The sequence below is a fragment of the Triticum aestivum genome, chromosome 6A, assembly GCF_018294505.1.
Source record: "Triticum aestivum cultivar Chinese Spring chromosome 6A, IWGSC CS RefSeq v2.1, whole genome shotgun sequence".
NCBI lineage: Eukaryota > Viridiplantae > Streptophyta > Magnoliopsida > Poales > Poaceae > Triticum > Triticum aestivum.
In genome coordinates this window covers 190120868-190140509 of record NC_057809.1, presented here as the reverse complement: position 1 = coordinate 190140509, position 19642 = coordinate 190120868, and the positions used below count along the sequence as shown (strand labels likewise).

At 44.2% G+C, this 19642-nt stretch overlaps 1 long non-coding RNA gene across 7 annotated transcripts; it reads left to right on the top strand.

The window, feature by feature from the left end:
* Positions 1 to 196: 196 nt before the first annotated feature.
* LOC123127227 (uncharacterized) lies at positions 197 to 8001 on the top strand. 7 transcript variants are annotated; one of them, XR_006462200.1, is made up of 6 exons: positions 197 to 573; positions 1437 to 1613; positions 1798 to 5485; positions 5586 to 5656; positions 6077 to 6220; positions 7518 to 8001. It is a non-coding gene; the product is annotated as an uncharacterized lncRNA (long non-coding RNA). The 7 variants fall into 7 exon arrangements; XR_006462199.1 differs by having other exon boundaries at positions 197 to 676; XR_006462198.1 differs by having other exon boundaries at positions 197 to 1613; positions 1798 to 1954; positions 3394 to 5485; positions 7518 to 7998.
* The last annotated feature ends 11641 nt before the right edge of the window (positions 8002 to 19642 follow it).

The window sequence follows — 19642 nt, the reverse complement described above, 5'->3', positions numbered from 1 at the left end:
GCCGTGCCACCGCGCGTAATTACGCTGCCCCGCCAAAGGCATTCTCGTCATTTCACTTGGCTGGGAAAAGATCTGTAGCGCAGGCAGAGGCGAGACCGTAGAGCCGTCGTTCCCCTCCCCTTCCAGCCCGCTCGCCTCCTTCTCCCCCTCCCGCGCCCGCCTCTCTCTCTCTCTCCCTCCCGCGCCCGCCTCTCTCCCTCTCCCTCCCGCGCCCCTCCCTGCCCCGCCGCCGCTCCCCGCACTCGCTCCTCCTCCCACGCAGCCGCCTCTCTCCCTCGCTCGCTCCTCATCTGGCGACAGCGGCGGCGGCGGCGGCTCCCGCGCCCGCATTCTTCCTCCTACCAACCACGGCGCTCCTCCCCATCGCCATGGACGAGCTTGAGCTCCAGGTGCTCCTTCTCTGCCCAGAAGCCCAAGGGCGTTGCGGGGCGGCAAGGGGCTCAGCCTCAACCCGCCAACCCTAGCTGCCCCCACGCTGCCGTCGGCTCCTTCTCCCGGCCTGCCGGATCCCGTCGTCCGCATCCCCGGCGTCGTCGCCGTCGCCGTCGTCCTCGCGTGCACTCGGCAGGAGAAGTGCGGCTCTCCTCTTAGCCCGTCTCAGTTCTCTCTTGCTCTCTCAGTCCCCTTTCTGCCGGGTTCTTGCCACTGATGCGCCACCTCCTGGTTCATCATGAAGGTATTGCATGATAGGTGCTCGATAAATTGTGAGGGCGGGCTAATGAGTAGTTTCTTAATGGTTGGGCCTGCGATGGCATCGATTAAGTCTGTGTTGACAAGACCAGCTGGGTTTGCGATGACTAGGTTGTTAGCACAGTCTCCTGGATGCAATGCTCCTCTTGTTTCTTCTTATCTTACCAATGGATTTGTTTGGGCTAAGAAAATGCACTCTCTCTGGATCTGTGATGCCACCACTTTCTGCTATCAAGTAGTGGTTCTTACATGTTTTCCGTATGTCAAATTGTGCCATATGTGACCTTTTGCTTCACCGTAGTATTAATTAATGTAAGATGCAGATTTTTAGAAATATCAATGATTGTGTGATGCTTAATTAGGCCTGAAACATTTATCTTGCCAAATTTCTGTGCATATGGCGACCTCTCCGACCTTTTCTACTAGGAGATGATGCTGGTTCTGAAATTATGATCATATATTTATGAAGTTCTTTTTTTTCTTGAGCGCGTGTTCTTTTTATTTTGCCATATGTGACCTTTTGCTTCATCGTAGTATTAATTAATGTAAGATGCAGATTTTTAGAAATATCAAGGATTGTGTGATGCTTAATTAGGCATGAAACATTTATCTTGCCAAATTTCTGTGCATATGGGGACCTCTCCGACCTTTTCTACTAGGAGACTATGCTGGTTCTGAAATTATGATCATATATTTATGAAGTTCTTTTTTTCTTGAACTCGTGTTCTTTTTATTTTGTCGATCAGGTACTTCATGGCAGCGCTGTGGACAGCATCACCGTAACCACATTGATGGTCCAAGTCCTAGCTCACAACATCACTTTTTAGTTCTGCTGTGAGCACCTCAACAGCTCAACGTCAGCTATTATTGATGTAGCTGCATATAGTCATTCTATGATCTATTTTGGCTACCATCATTTTTAGGTGGGCCGTGAGCACCTCAACCACTCAGTATGATCTATACCATGATTTATGAAACGAGTTGTTTATGTTAATCTTTGCTTGTGCTTCTTATTACATAGTGATAAAATGTCTTCTATTTATGTACTCTTCCTCACAATCCCAGTTATCCATGTTTATGTACATGTCTTCTGTCTCTGATCTGCAGGTTGTTATGCTGGTTTTCTCTAAGCTTGAAATATACGTAGCCTATATATCTACAAAAAGGGATCAAGAACTATATGTGGGCTACTCATTATAGTCGCTGTCGATATTAACTCTTTTGCATGTTTGCATCTGAATCAATCATCTGCTCTCTACTAAATGTATGTGAGCTACTCATTTGGTTATATATGAGCTACTCATTTGGTTATACTGTGTAAATAGGAATCAATAATAAAAGTAGATGGTACAAAGTTGTGCCCCTAGCTTTTTTCCCATTGGTCTTGCTAAGCAAGTTAATGTATATCTTCATTTATATAGCATCTCTACCGTTCCAATATGTTTAGCTATATATGTTCACTTGGTCCCTTAGTTACTTCCTCGGCCCTCTTGGCTGCCACCGAATAGATTTTTATATTTTTGTATATCTTGCTCAGCGTCCTATGCTCCATATACGCTTTCCTATATATTTATAAATTTTCATCTGCATTAAAGTGATACATATATGTGATGATTTCTGACTTGACTTATGCTAGGATTAATCCTGCAGCAATCGGTATAGTCAGTGTTGTCTGGATGTGTTGTACCATATTAGATTATGTGTTCTGCCCAGCAGGGATTATTTATCGATGCTTCTTGGTGTATCTAGAGAGTCTGATTAGAGAGAAGTCAGTTCACATCTCAGTGGCTTTTGTTGTTTAATTTACACAACATATGCAGGTTCATATAGCAGTATGCATGTGTGAATATAAACTCTTCATGCAATGTGGCAGTAAAAGGCCTTTCGATTTTACCTTAGGCACTACAGGCAGCTAATAGATAGGCCCATTGCTTGCATGATGATAAGTTTTGAACTGACGGTGTTCTTGACAATAGTTGCATCAGTGCACACGAGGTCCAAAGAAGCATTGTTTCATGTTTCATTTACTTTTCTATTGCAATCACTCATCCAAAAAGAATATTCAGTGCACCTGTAAAACATCTAACAAAAATAATCATAGACCCTTCTTTCTAAATCAGAATATAACAGTACTAAATCAGCTAGATGGGTTGTAGATGCTTTGTTACTCAATGATAGGAAAAAATGTTAGCTGCGCTCTTGACCTACCTACCAGCTACTGACCGCCCTATCCATTTCCCTCTCCAAGTTAATATACTTTCTTTGTTGGCCCAAGACACAAAGCAAGTTCTGCGTTTGTTGTGTTCATTCGTTCCTGATCAACGATTTTCTTTTCCAGATGACCCATTTGGTTTCCGCTCCGTTACTTTCTACTTTGCTGATAGAAATTGAAGGATCTGCGTGTTTGTAATCTTAGAACTTTCGGTCATTTTAGAACTTTCGGTCATTTGTAATCTCTCCATGGCGCTTGCCGCTCTGACAGCGATTTTGAAACAATTATTACCTGATAAAAGATGAAAGTAGAATGCTTATGTTATTTAATTTTGTCCGTTCATGCTTATCCTTTTGGGTACTTCTGAAGGAACTTTTGGGTTGTTTCCTACCCACTAATATTATTTATCAGAAAATTCTTTATTGAAATCTTGAATAAGGGAACTATAATAATGCAGATAAATAAGATTTTTTTTCTTATTTTACAAACAGGTGCATGTTATGATTATTGTGTTGGGGTGCAAGGCGCAACTCCGACGTGGTTCCTCACCGGTTGGACGGCGTTCAGGCGCAACCCCGGCGCCCACTGAGTACTGCCTCGGCTACAACCTCCCCCGGTGAGATCCATCTTCCTCCTGCTCCTCTGCTTCGGCAACTGCATGGGACATGGCCGTGGCTATATTGATGTTGTGCTCTTCTCATTGATGCTCTATGGCCTACTCATGCATCGGTTCCTACTCGGGCTCTGTAGTTGTCGATCCATGCTATTATAGGGTTTGCAGGTTGCTATTAGTGATCAGTTGCTATCATAGGAGCTCCTGTGATGCTCTGGTTTACATGTGGATGCCCTGGTCCTATAGCTGTGCTCCTGGATTTGCTTGATTGATCAGTGGCGTTCGTGCTAGGGCGATGATGATTAACCGTGGCTGAAATAAGTGTGCCTTTGAGCGATCGAGGTACCTGTCGGTATCAAGTTGGATCCTCCCTCTTGTCTCTAGAATCCTTTTTGATATTGTGATACTTGTTGTTCTGTCCTTGGATGGTCATTCTTGTTGAGTGATAACCAGGACAGATCCACTGTATCCCATCCCCTTGTTAGAGTCTGAAGCAAAATGGAGCTCTCCCGTTCGTTTGGATTCTCGACCGTTCGATTGTCTGTCCAAACGAATCCCGGCCATCCGATCTTCAGATGAAACAATCTGGACCGTTGGATCTCAGACAGGGCCGGTCTCGTCCGTCGGGTCGAAAACGAGACCGCTGCAATGCCCTGGTCGCGCCACCGCGCGTGAATAGCATGCCCCGCCGATGTCGTTCTTGTCATTTCATCCATAGGCGTATAAAACCAGCACGCCCATGGTGACCCTAGCTGCCTCTCTCTTCCTCCCGCCCCTCACGCCACCACCCTACCTCCTGTTCATGCTCAGTTGCTATCATAGGAGCTCCTGTGATGCTCTGGTTTACATGTGGATGCCCTGGTCGTATAGCTATGCTCCTGGATTTGCTAGATCGATTAGTGGCGTTCGTGCTAGGGCGATGCTGATTAACCGTGGCTGAAATAGGTGTGCCTTTAAGCAATCGAGGCACCTGTGGGTATCAAGTTGGATCCTTCCTCTTGTCTCTAGACTCCTTTTTGATCCTGTGATACCTATTGATCTGTCCTTGGATGGTCATTCTTGTTGAGTGATAACCAGGGCGGCTCCATTGTATAAACAGATTAGTGTGGTGATAAGAGATGAGGCGGGTAGGTTATATGATCGAGGAAAGCTGAATCTGAGCCCACTATGCAATGAACCCTGAACCCTTTTTATTTGTATTTAAAGGTGTTGCTTATTTATGCTCCAGTGTTTATAGCCGTCTTATGTAAGGATTTCTTCTCTCTCATACCTTTATTGCATATGAGTTGTTCTTGATCTTTTATTGTTTGTTGGGGGCTTTCTTGTTTTGTTGGGGGCTTTCTTGTTTTGTTGGTGCCTTACCGCCAAGCAGATCCTTGGATTTAGCTAGGTTATCTGTTTCATTGCTTGGTTTTTTGCCTGTTAAAGAGAAGCTTAGGTCTATATGGATTCCTGAGGTAATATCCATTGTTTCTCATAGTTTAGTTACAACTGATTTCCGAGTTCTAACTCCTTCATGTTATTTCATTATTTCTCCTCTTTGTACCGCTATTTATTTCAAATTCTGAAATAAGGACGGCCTTGGTGGCTGTATTTACTTGCGCTTTGTTTATATATGATTGGTATTAGATTCTTTGAGAAAATTTGTTGTTACATTAGTGGTCTAGCTAGATTGCAAGAAAGGGGCTGTATCTTCCCTTTCGGTGCTCAGCGGGAGGAGTGCGCTCGCCGCCGGCCCTGACGAGAGGTGTCGCCGCCCTGGTCAGATTTGGCCGCCTCCACCACCACCCACTTACAGGAGGCCCCTGCCACTCCTCCTCCATCGCATGGTCATCACTGGGAGGAGCAGCAGCTCTGCCTAGAGGCATCGCCATCGGCTAGAGGGCGTCGGACTCTCGTCCTTGCGTTCATGCACCTCCGGGAAGAAGACCCGAGGTAAGCAGCCTCCAATTTGCCGTGCGAATTGAGCAGTGAGTGCCCTCTCCACTTCCCCCTTCCCTGTCTCTCTCACACGTGGATTTACCAGTTCATTCGCTCAAGATCTGATATTTCAATCTGTTCATTTGCAAGGGGTTGGATCCAAGAGGCAGAGATGCAGTCCTCCAGAGCTGTTGGGAAGAAGAAGAAGAAGAAGAAGAAGAGTAAGCTCATATTCCTCTTCTATGTTGATTTAGTAGACGAAAAAATTAGGAAGAGGATTAGGAAGAGTATCTGCAGATCTATCTTCCTGCTCCCAGTCTCATGATTTATCATGTAGCTAGGTCTCTTTCATGTGCATATCCTATGCAGTTTCTTTTGATGGAAATATTTAGTTTGTTCTGATCTCATGGACACTATTATGGATTATGACTGAATAATGTATACCTATGATGGATGTTCTCATTCCTGTGACTTATCATTCGGAGATAATAGTTGATGAATGGTGAATCATGGCTTTCTTTTGTATAACATTTTGAAAACTTGGCCCTTTTGGTATATCATGTAGCATTTCCTTTGGTTAGCTTGTCATTTTCTTTGGTTAATCTTCCTGCACTGACCACTTGGTGTTGCTGATGGCACAGATTGCAAAGGATGGCGAGATTGAGCGTCTGAAGTAAAGCTCAGACCTGCACATGTCCAAGTGTCAGTCGCTTGAATTGATTAGGCAGAGGGACATAGATATAAGAGAGAAGGATGGTGTCATTCAGAGCTACCATTATAAGACAGTGAGCTTCCCTAATACCCTTACACTTCTACCAGTAAATATGTAGCGATCGAGTTGAGAGTACAGGGGCATGTGAAAAAATGGTCACTTGGTACAATCTGATATAGTTGTTGCTTGGTTTCTACTCTTCACATGTGCATTTGTTGGAGATGTTCGAGTCTAACACTGATTTTATGCTTTTTTTTCCATTTCGTTTGCACAATTTATGCATCCCATTTTTTGACTGAGAACCTGCTAATTTATGCTTTTGGTTGCTGCTACCAATTGTTCTTTCGAGAAAATAACCACATAATTTTTTTGGTTGTGGTGCACATAACTAATTATAATTCATCAGCAAAACTATTTATGCTGGGTTGTTCGAGATAGGTATCTTATAATATTTCTTGGTTTTAAAGCCCATGCTGTTGTGGATTTTGTATAGATTCAGAGTTTCCTCTTGGATGGTTTGTTAGGTCAACCAATAGTGAAACTTGCAAGTAACTTAGTAGAAGATAAAGTATCCAGTTTGACCAAGCTACAAGCTTATTACCAACCCTTGTGTAAATTGACCAAACAACTGGAATATCACTAAGCAAATTAGGTGCAAAGCAACAGACCCCTTTAGAGCAACCAAGGACAGAATATGATAATTTGTACTTGCTACCATTTCTGTGTTTTACTTCTATCATAATCGAATGTTTCTTTACTTTATTATCATCCTGTAAAGTGCAAATGCTATATGCTTCGGCAAAACGTTGAGACCGGCACCCTTGCGCCAAGTAACTTAGTAGAAATTATGTTCATATGAAGCAAAAGAAAGACATGCAGTACCTTGCAATTACATCATGATTATTAGCCTATTGTAGCCATTTCATTCCATTTTTGCCACTTGTGTTGTTCGTATACTGAAATATTTTAGTCTATATGGGTCTTTAGAATGTTATGGCTGTAATTGTAATATGTTAGTCGAATTAATTATATTATTGAAATATTGTGGTTCTTTATAGATGTCGACTCTAATTGGTGACTGAATTAGACTTACATGAATTACAATATTGTGGTTATGTACTAAAATAAATTCTTCTCCAGTCTAAGCTCTAAGACCACATGAACTACTATATTTTCTCACTTGTTGGCTATAGTAAAAAACAGGGGCATGCTTTAATAGTGCCACCTTTTGTTTGCAGTACTATTGTTGTGCCAGTTAACAGGGTAGATTCTGTCACATTGAAATTAAAAATTGAGCAACAATATTTTGTTTAGGACTTAAGGGTTGCCTCCCTATGTGAGTGAGCTTACTGTTCTTTTTTTATTTGCAGGATGGGGAGCTGATGAACCCAGGGTCCTGACAGATATACCTCATCTTCCCAACGGACAACACCTTCCTCGAGGAGGACGACTCCAACTACTTCAGCTATCTCGGCTGTCCTGGCCTTTTATGAAAGATGAATCAATGATTTATGTCAGCACAAGCTACCGGCAGCTTCCTCGCGTGCAATGCTATTTGAAGACCATTCAGGTGATTTAAAAGAGAAGATGTCCAGAATGTCTAAGAAGATTGAAGATGATGATCAAAAGATTGACATATTAAGCGATTGCCAAGATGTGAATAATGCTTGCCCCTGCCTTTAGTAATACCTTGCTCTTCTTTATGAAATCTTTCCTATTACATATTGATGCAACAACTTGCAAATTTTGATATCCCTATTTACATACATTACTCAGCGGCTGACCTGTATAGAGTTGCGTGGCAGGCATGTGTGTTGGGGAACGTAGTAATTTCAAAAAAATTCCTACGCACACGCAAGATCATGGTGATGCATAGCAACGAAAGGAGAGTGTAATCTACGTACCCTTTGTAGATCTACAACGGAAGCGTTTGGTTGATGTAGTCGTACGTCTTCACGGTCCGACCGATCAAGCACCGAAACTACGACACCTCCGAGTTTTAGCACACGTTCAGCTCGATGACGATCCCCGGACTCCGATCCAGCAAAGTGCCGGGGAAGAGTTCCGTCAGCACGACGGCGTGGTGACGATCTTGATGTACTACTGCAGCAGGGCTTCGCCTAAACTCCGCTACAATATTATCGAGGACTATGGTGGAAGGGGGCACCGCACACGGCTAAGAATGTGATCACGTGGATCAACTTGTGTGTCTCTGGGGTGCCCCTACCTCCGTATATAAAGGACTAAAGGGGGGGTGCGGCCGGCCTAGGAGAGGCGCGCCAGGAGAGTCCTACTCCCTCTGGGAGTAGGATTCCCCCCCCCCTCCCCCAATCCTAGTTGGAATAGGATTCGCGGAGGGGGGAATAAAGAGAGAGGGGCCGGCCCCCTCTCCTTGTCCTATTTGGACCAAGGGAGGGGAGGGGCGCGCGGCCCATGAAGGGCTGCCTCTTCTCTTTTCCACTAAGGCCCATCATGGCCCATATAGCTTCCGGGGGGTTCCGGTAACCTCCCGGTACTCCGGTAAAATCCCGATTTCACCCGGAACACTTCCGATATCCAAACATAGGCTTCCAATATATCAATCTTTATGTCTCGACCATTTCGAGACTCCTCGTCATGTCCGCGATCACATCCGGGACTCCGAACAAACTTCGATACATCAAAATGCATAAACTCATAATATAACTGTCATCGTAACCTTAAGCGTGCGGACCCTACGGGTTCGAGAACAATGTAGACATGACCGAGACATGTCTCCGGTCAATAACCAATAGCGGAACCTGGATGCTCATATTGGCTCCTACATATTCTACGAAGATCTTTATCGGTCAGACCGCATAACAACATACGTTGTTCCCTTTGTCATCGGTATGTTACTTGCCCGAGATTCGATCGTCGGTATTCCAAATACCTAGTTCAATCTCGTTACCGGCAAGTCTCTTTACTCGTTCTGTAATACATCATCCCGCAACTAACTCATTAGTTGCAATGCTTGCAAGGCTTAAGTGATGTGCATTACCGAGAGGGCCCAGAGATACCTCTCCGACAATCGGAGTGACAAATCCTAATCTCGAAATACGCCAACCCAATATTTACCTTTGGAGACACATGTAGAGCTCCTTTATAATCACCCAGTTACATTGTGACGTTTGGTAGCACACAAAGTGTTCCTCCGGCAAACGGGAGTTGCATAATCTCATAGTCATAGGAACATGTATAAGTCATGAAGAAAGCAATAGCAACATACTAAACGATCGGGTGCTAAGCTAATGGAATGGGTCATGTCAATCAGATCATTCACTTAATGATGTGATCCCGTTAATCAAATAACAACTCTTTGTTCATGGTTAGGAAACATAACCATCTTTGATTAACGAGCTAGTCAAATAGAGGCATACTAGTGACACTTTGTTTGTCTATGTATTCACACATGTATTATGTTTCCGGTTAATACAATTCTAGCATGAATAATAAACATTTATCATGATATAAGGAAATAAATAATGACTTTATTATTGCCTCTAGGGCATATTTCCTTCAGTCTCCCACTTGCACTAGAGTCAATAATCTAGATTACACAGTAATGATTCTAACACCCATGGAGCCTTGGTGCTGATCATGTTTTGCTCGTGGAAGAGGCTTAGTCAACGGGTCTGCAATATTCAGATCCGTATGTATCTTGCAAATCTCTATGTCTCCCACCTGGACTAGATCCCGGATGGAATTGAAGCGTCTCTTGATGTGCTTGGTTCTCTTGTGAAATCTGGATTCCTTTGCCAAGGCAATTGCACCAGTATTGTCACAAAAGATTTTCATTGGACCCGATGCACTAGGTATGACACCTAGATCGGATATGAACTCCTTCATCCAGACTCCTTCATTTGCTGCTTCCGAAGCAGCTATGTACTCCGCTTCACATGTAGATCCCGCTACAACGCTTTGTTTAGAACTGCACCAACTGACAGCTCCACCGTTTAATGTAAACACGTATCCGGTTTGCGATTTAGAATCGTCCGGATCAGTGTCAAAGCTTGCATCAACGTAACCTTTTACGATGAGCTCTTTGTCACCTCCATATATGAGAAACATATCCTTAGTCCTTTTCAGGTATTTCAGGATGTTCTTGACCGCTGTCCAGTGATCCACTCCTGGATTACTTTGGTACCTCCCTGCTAGACTTATAGCAAGGCACACATCAGGTCTGGTACACAGCATTGCATACATGATAGATCCTATGGCTGATGCATAGGGAACATCTTTCATATTCTCTCTATCTTCTGCAGTGGTCGGGCATTGAGTCTTACTCAACTTCACACCTTGTAACACAGGCAAGAACCCTTTCTTTGCTTGATCCATTTTGAACTTTTTCAAAACTTTGTCAAGGTATGTGGTTTGTGAAAGTCCAATTAAGCGTCTTGATCTATCTCTATAGATCTTAATGCCTAATATGTAAGCAGCTTCACCGAGGTCTTTCATTGAAAAACTCTTATTCAAGTAACCCTTTATGCTATCTAGAAATTCTACATCATTTCCAATTAGTAATATGTCATCCACATATAATATCGGAAATGCTACAGAGCTCCCACTCACTTTCTTGTAAATACAGGCTTCTCCAAAAGTCTGTATAAAACCAAATGCTTTGATCACACTATCAAAACGTTTATTCCAACTCCGAGAGGCTTGCACCAGTCCATATATGGATCGCTGGAGCTTGCACACTTTGTTAGCTCCCTTTGGATCGACAAAACCTTCTGGTTGCATCATATACAACTCTTCTTCCAGAAATCCATTCAGGAATGCAGTTTTGACATCCATCTGCCAAATTTCATAATCATAAAATGCGGCAATCGCTAACATGATTCGGACAGACTTAAGCATCGCTACGGGTGAGAAGGTCTCATCGTAGTCAATCCCTTGAACTTGCCGAAAACCTTTTGCGACAAGTCGAGCTTTGTAGACAGTAATATTACCGTCAGCGTCAGTCTTCTTCTTGAAGATCCATTTATTCTCAATTGCTTGCCGATCATCGGGCAAGTCAACCAAAGTCCATACTTTGTTCTCATACATGGATCCCATCTCAGATTTCATGGCTTCAAGCCACTTTGCGGAATCTGGGCTCACCATCGCTTCTTCATAGTTCGTAGGTCCATCATGATCTAGTAGCATGACTTCCAGAACAGGATTACTGTACCACTCTGGCGCGGATCTTACTCTGGTTGATCTACGAGGTTCAGTAGTATCTTGTTCTAAAGTTTCATGATCATCATCATTAGCTTCCTCACTAACTGGTGTAGGTGTCGAAGAAACAGTTTTCTGTGATGTACTACTTTCCAATAAGGGAGAAGGTACAGTTACCTCGTCAAGTTCTACTTTCCTCCCATTCACTTCTTTCGAGAGAAACTCCTTCTCCAGAAAGTTTCCGAATTTAGCAACAAAAGTCTTGCCTTCGGATCTGTGATAGAAGGTGTATCCAATAGTCTCCTTTGGATATCCTATGAAGACACATTTCTCCGATTTGGGTTCGAGCTTATCAGGTTGAAACTTTTTCACATAAGCATCGCAGCCCCAAACTTTCAGAAATGACAACTTTGTTTTCTTGCCAAACCACAGTTCATAAGGCGTCGTCTCAACGGATTTTGATGGTGCCCTATTTAACGTGAATGCGGCCGTCTCTAGAGCGTATCCCCAAAACGATAGCGGTAAATCAGTAAGAGACATCATAGATCGCACCATATCTAGTAAAGTACGATTACGACGTTCGGACACACCATTACGCTGTGGTGTTCCGGGTGGCGTGAGTTGCGAAACTATTCCACAATTTTTCAAATGTACACCAAACTCGTAACTCAAATATTCTCCTCCACGATCAGATCGTAGAAACTTTATTTTCTTGTTACGATGATTTTCAACTTCACTCTGAAATTCTTTGAACTTTTCAAACGTTTCAGACTTATGTTTCATTAAGTAGATATACCCATATCTGCTTAAGTCATCTGTGAAGGTGAGAAAATAACGATATCCGCCACGAGCCTCAATATTCATCGGACCACATACATCTGTATGTATGATTTCTAACAAATCTGTTGCTCTCTCCATAGTACCGGAGAACGGTGTTTTAGTCATTTTGCCCATGAGGCACGGTTCGCAAGTATCAAGTGATTCATAATCAAGTGGTTCCAAAAGTCCATCAGTATGGAGTTTCTTTATGCGCTTTACACCGATATGACCTAAACGGCAGTGCCACAAATAAGTTGCACTATCATTATCAACTCTGCATCTTTTGGCTTCAACACTATGAATATGTGTGTTACTACTATCGAGATTTAATAAAAATAGACCACTCTTTAAGGGTGCATGACCATAAAAGATATTACTCATATAAATAGAACAATCATTATTCTCAGATTTAAATGAATAACCGTCTCGCATCAAACAAGATCCAGATATAATGTTCATGCTTAACGCTGGCACCAAATAACAATTATTTAGGTCTAATATTAATCCCGAAGGTAGATGTAGAGGTAGCGTGCCGACTGCGATCAAATCGACTTTGGAACCGTTTCCCACGCGCATCGTCACCTCGTCCTTAGCCAATCTTCGCTTAATCTGTAGTCCCTGTTTCGAGTTGCAAATATTAGCAACAGAACCAGTATCAAATACCCAGGTGCTACTGCGAGCATTAGTAAGGTACACATCAATAACATGTATATCACATATACCTTTGTTCACCTTGCCATCATTCTTATCCGCCAAATACTTGGGGCAGTTCCGCTTCCAGTGACCAGTCTGCTTGCAGTAGAAGCACTCAGTTTCAGGCTTAGGTCCAGGTTTGGGTTTCTTCTCTTGAGTAGCAACTTGCTTGCCGTTCTTTTTGAAGTTCCCCTTCTTCTTCCTTTGCCCTTTTTCTTGAAACTAGTGGTCTTGTTGACCATCAACACTTGATGCTCCTTCTTGATTTCTACCTCCGCAGCTTTTAGCATTGCGAAGAGCTCGGGAATAGTCTTTTTCATCCCTTGCATATTATAGTTCATCACGAAGCTCTTGTAGCTTGGTGGCAGTGATTGGAGAATTCTGTCAATGACGCAATCATCTGGAAGATTAACTCCCAATTGAATCAAGTGATTATTATACCCAGACATTTTGAGTATATGCTCACTGACAGAACTGTTCTCCTCCATCTTGCAGCTATAGAACTTATTGGAGACTTCATATCTCTCAATCCGGGCATTTGCTTGAAATATTAACTTCAACTCCTGGAACATCTCATATACTCTATGACGTTCAAAACGTCGTTGAAGTCCCGATTCTAAGTCGTAAAGCATGGCACACTGAACTATCGAGTAGTCATCAGCTTTGCTCTGTCAGACGTTCATAACATCCGGCGTTGCTCCTACAGCAGACCTGGCACCCAGCGGTGCTTCCAGGACATAATTCTTCTGTGCAGCAATGAGGATAATCCTCAAGTTACGGACCCAGTCCGTGTAATTGCTACCATCATCTTTCAACTTTGCTTTCTCAAGGAACACATTAAAATTCAACGGAACAACAACACGAGCCATCTATCTACAAACAAGCATAAACAAGCAAGATACTAATTAGGTACTAAGTTTCATGATAAATTTAAGTTCAGTTAATTTACTTAAAGAACTCCCACTTAGATAGACATCCCTCTAATCCTCTAAGTGATTACGTGATCCAAATCAACTAAACCATGTCCGATCATCACGTGAGATGGAGTAGTTTCATTGGTGAACATCATTATGTTGATCATATCTACTATATGATTCACGCTCGACCTTTCGGTCTCCGTGTTCCGAGGCCATATCTGTATATGCTTGGCTCGTCAAGTATAACCTGAGTATTCCGCGTGTGCAACTGTTTTGCACCCGTTGTATTTGAACGTAGAGCCTATCACACCCGATCATCATGTGGTGTCTCAGCACGAAGAACTTTCGCAACGGTGCATACTCAGGGAGAACACTTCTTGATAATTTAGTGAGAGATCATCTTATAATGCTACCGTCAATCAAATCAAGATAAGATGCATAAAAGATAAACATCACATGCAATCAATATAAGTGATATGATATGGCCATCATCATCTTGTGCTTGTGATCTCCATCTCCGAAGCACCATCGTGATCACCATCGTCACCGGCGCGACACCTTGATCTCCATCGTAGCATCGTTGTCGTCTCGCCAAGCTTGTGCTTCCACGACTATCACTACCGTTTAGTGATAAAGTAAAGCATTACAGCGCAATTGCATTGCATATAATAAAGCGACAACCATATGGCTCCTGCCAGTTGCCTATAACTCGGTTACAAAACATGATCATCTCATACAATAAAATTCAGCATCATGTCTTGACCATATCACATCACAACATGCCCTGCAAAAACAAGTTAGATGTCCTCTACTTTGTTGTTGCAAGTTTTACGTGGCTGCTACGGGCTTAAGCAAGAACCAATCTTACCTACGCATCAAAACCACAACGATAGTTTGTCAAGTTGGTGCTGTTTTAACCTTCGCAAGGACCGGGTGTAGCCACACTCGATTCAACTAAAGTTGGAGAAACTGTCACCGCAAGCCACCTATGTGCAAAGCACGTCGGGAGAACCGGTCTCGCGTAAGCGTACGCGTAATGTCGGTCCGGGCCGCTTCGTCCAACAATACCGCCAAACCAAAGTATGACATGCTGGTAAGCAGTATGACTTATATCGCCCACAACTCACTTGTGTTCTACTCGTGCATATAACATCAACATATAAAACCTAGGCTCGGATGCCACTATTGGGGAACGTAGTAATTTCAAAAAAAATTCCTACGCACACGCAAGATCATGGTGATGCATAGCAACGAGAGGAGAGTGTGATCTACGTACCCTTTGTAGATTGACAACGAAAGCGTTTGGTTGATGTAGTCGTACGTCTTCACGGCCCGACAGATCAAGCACCGAAACTACGGCACCTCCGAGTTTTAGCACACGTTCAGCTCGATGACGATCCCCGGACTTCGATCCAGCAAAGTGTCGGGGAAGAGTTCCGTCAGCACGACGGCGTGGTGACTATCTTGATGTACTACTGCAGCAGGGCTTCGCCTAAACTCCGCTACAATATTATCGAGGACTATGGTGGAAGGTGGCACCGCACACGGCTAAGAATATGATCACGTGGATCAACTCGTGTGTCTCTGGGGTGCCCCTGCCTCCGTATATAAAGGACTAAAGGGGGGGGTGCGTCCGGCCTAGGAGAGGCGCGCCAGGAGAGTCCTACTCCCTCTGGGAGTAGGATTCCCCCCCCCCCCCAATCCTAGTTGGAATAGGATTCGCGGAGGGGGGAATAGAGAGAGAGGGGCCGGCCCCCTCTCCTTGTCTTATTCGGACCAAGGGAGGGGAGGGGCGTGCGGCCCATGAAGGGCTGCCTCTTCTCTTTTCCACTAAGACCCATCATGGCCCATATAGCTCCCGGGGGGTTTCGGTACCCTCCCGGTACTCCGGTAAAATCCCGATTTCACCCGAAACACTTCCGATATCCAAACATAGGCTTCCAATATATCAATCTTTATGTCTCGACCATTTCGAGACTCCTCGTCATGTCCGTGATCACATCCGGGACTCCGAACAAACTTCGGTACATCAAAATGCATAAACTCATAATATAACTGTCATCGTAACCTTAAGCGTGCGGACCCTACGGGTTCGAGAACAATGTAGACATGACCGAGACATGTCTCCGGTCAATAACCAATAGCGGAACCTGGATGCTCATATTGGATCCTACATATTCTACGAAGATCTTTATTGGTCAGACCGCATAACAACATACGTTGTTCCCTTTGTCATCGGTATGTTACTTGCCCGAGATTCGATCGTCGATATTCCAAATACCTAGTTCAATCTCGTTACCGGCAAGTCTCTTTACTCGTTCTGTAATACATCATCCCGCAACTAACTCATTAGTTGCAATGCTTGCAAGGCTTAAGTGATGTGCATTACCGAGAGGGCCCAGAGATACCTCTCCGACAATCGGAGTGACAAATCCTAATCTCGAAATACGCCAACCCAACATTTACCTTTGGAGACACCTGTAGAGCTCCTTTATAATCACCCAGTTACGTTGTGACGTTTGGTAGCACACAAAGTGTTCCTCCGGCAAACGGGAGTTGCATAATCTCATAGTCATAGGAACATGTATAAGTCATGAAGAAAGCAATAGCAACATACTAAACGATCGGGTGCTAAGCTAATGGAATGCGTCATGTCAATCAGATCATTCACTTAATGATGTGATCCCGTTAATCAAATAATAACTCTTTGTTCATGGTTAGGAAACATAACCATCTTTGATTAACGAGCTAGTCAAGTAGAGGCATACTAGTGACACTTTGTTTGTCTATGTATTCACACATGTATTATGTTTCCGGTTAATACAATTCTAGCATGAATAATAAACATTTATCATGATATAAGGAAATAAATAATAACTTTATTATTGCCTCTAGGGCATATTTCCTTCAATGTGTTCTTAGCCATCTTATCAATTGTAGGCTTAGCATAATTTGCTTCGTCTAACAATTCCTTTGTTTGTCCATATCGATTTTGATTTTAGAGGACACATGTTTTGGTAGGAAGTGTATTGTTCTTATGTTTTTTCCAGGTAGATGCTGATTGATGAAGTGACTGATGTTCCATATTATGAAATCACTAATTAATGGATCGCTTGGTAGGTGTGTTTTATGAATGCATATGCTAAATCTGGATCACTGCTAACATAGCATTACCTGCTTGACAAAACGTTGACTGGGCTGGATGACTAGAGGAGGTGTGCGGCAAGCTGGCACTTTCAAATTTGGTTCAGTTCATATACTATTTTTTTAACACAAGGAAGGCGCATTCAGGCACCAAATTTCATTCAACTCATTTGCAAAGTACAGAGTGTATTACAATTAGTGTATTATACTGCTATGTTTTATCTTATATGGTTCCTACACTTCATATCTTGACGCTCTATTAGAATAGATGCATCTTATTTGTCTAAATTTTTCTTGGGTCAGTTCATAGATAATGATTTGGTGTATGGCATTGTTTACCGGACCGGCAACACCACATCTTATTTGTCTAAATTTTTCTTGGGTCAGTTCATAGATAATGATTTGGTGTATGGCATTGTTTACCGGACCAGCAGCGGTGCTGCCGGGTGCGGCAAGCCGCATTTCCTATCTAGTCTTAAAAGAATCTGTTAGATTTTCAGTGCATGTGGGCATCATCGTGTGTGTGGGCGTTGGATAGTTCGCCCACACGACCCGCAACACGCGGGTGCCGGCTGCGTCGTGTGAGCGAATCAGTTTATGCCCACACAGTCACCTCCAGTCCACTCGCTGTGGGCGAACTGCTCTTCGTCCACACTACGCTCGTACGTTGTTAGATGGCAACTGCAGTTGTGCGTACATGGCAACTAGGTAAACACATGGCAACTATGATTCGTTGCTAGATGGCAACTAGATAAACACACATAATAACTGTGATTAATTATATATGAAAACTATGGTTGGACCACACGTAACAACTAATTAATCACACATGGCACTATTATTTGACCAGGTAGGGCAAGTAGTTATCACACATGGCAACTATGATTTGAATACACCTGGCAAGTACCGTTACTTAGACATGGCAACTACATTTACTGTCCCAGGTGACTAAAGTTGCCATCCCCCGAGGTAACTAAAGTGTCATTCTACGGGTGCGTCAGGTCATGTGGGCAGATTTGCTTCATGCCACACAAGCAGGGTGAGGATGAGTAGTAGTTTGTTGGGCGTGTGGCACGAAATAGCTGTGCCCACACGTGTGGGCATTTCTAATGTCCAGCCACACATGACCTGGGTGGGCTGCCTTTTGCTTACGCCACACACGACGTGTTGGCAGATGACTAATATGCCATATGTGTGGATGTTATCAGCGTCCTAGAACAAAACAGGGGAACGAAAAAGATGCAAAACATAAGATGAAAAACGCTGCAGGAAGCCACGCCATTGGCGTTTGGGACACAGGAGAAGGAATCAAGCACATGTGGTCCCAAGTTTCTTGCATGCTTTTGTATGTGGGCCTCAAGGTGAAATATCAACCAATTTTTTACAGCACATGTGGGTCCCTGCATGTATGTCTCGGTAGCTTAGAGCATCTCCACTCGTTCACCCTCAATGCACCCGGCGATTGTGTTTTGGCGTTTGCGCCGACGGTTTTTTCGCTTTGGGGGCGATCGAGTTCCCAGCCGTGTCCCAGGTTTCGCCACGCAGACGTCAAAAAAATCGAACTTGTCTTTCTCGCTGCTCAAAAACACCACAAGTTTGGCGATAATCATGCTACAGTTCGACGATCAAACAAACCCGAAAGTTTGGCTATCAAAAGGAAGAAAACATAGACAAGGAACACATCAAACGGCAGGCTCCTCTGGCGTGGTATTGGCCGGGGTCGGCGTGGGAGCAGGCGTGCTCGGCGTCGGCGTGGCTTCGGTGGGACCGTGGCCAGCGAAAGGTTCGTCTTCCCCGCGCGAGACGCCTCTCCCTGCTCTGCCGCTGCCGCCGTCGCGTCCCTGGCCCTCTTGGTGATGAGCCTGTTCCGGCGGTCGGCAGTGACCGCCTCCCGGCGCTGAACATCCGCCCTCCACTCGGCGTTCGACATGCCCTGTGGCCTTGCCATCGGCGCCCTCGCCTTCCTCTACTTCGGCTGGGTGGAATCGACGGCGGCGCGAGGGGCCACATATTTCTCTGGCGGCATGGCGCCCGGGGTCTGATGAGGAAAATGGCGGGAACGACAGGGGAGAAGGGGGAAGCAATGGGGAAATGGAGGGAAAAGGCGGGTAAAAAGACGGGGATATGCCTGGTGTCGCTGACAACGAGGCCCCACGTGCCTTTTCGCTTTAGCCGGCGCCCCTGGTGCGCTGAGTTCGGCCCGGGTTCGTTGGTTGTTATTTTGGCCCAAATCGGCGATAAACAACAACCTGGGGGCGCGACTGGACCGATTTTTTGCCGTCCGCCGACCTTGGGGGGGGGGGGGGGGGGGGGGGCGAGTGGAGACGCTCTTATTCCCTTCCACTCCCTCCGCCTACGCGAAGAAAATGAGGCAGCACTGGATGTTTGTTTTCCCATGAAAATGCACTTAAGGGAACTTTCTAAAGGATGAGTGAGGAGGGATTACTTCGTCCCGAACGCCCAAAAATGCAACAGTTCCTTAGGAAACGGTTTCCTCTACATTTCCTGTACTTTTCCTTTGTTCCGATCAGGCCCTTATTATGAGATGGATTCGTTCATAAAAAACTAAATTGATTATTTAGTTTATTTAATTTGAACTGTTTTGTTTGCTGTTTTTACTTCAGGTGGTAAATTCCAGTTCCTCGAAGAGAGGGAGTAAAAGTACAGTTCCCTAAACATTTTGAGAGTTCAGATTCAAGCATGCATGGGATGAAACTTTCTAAAGGTGTGTACTTATGTGCAGG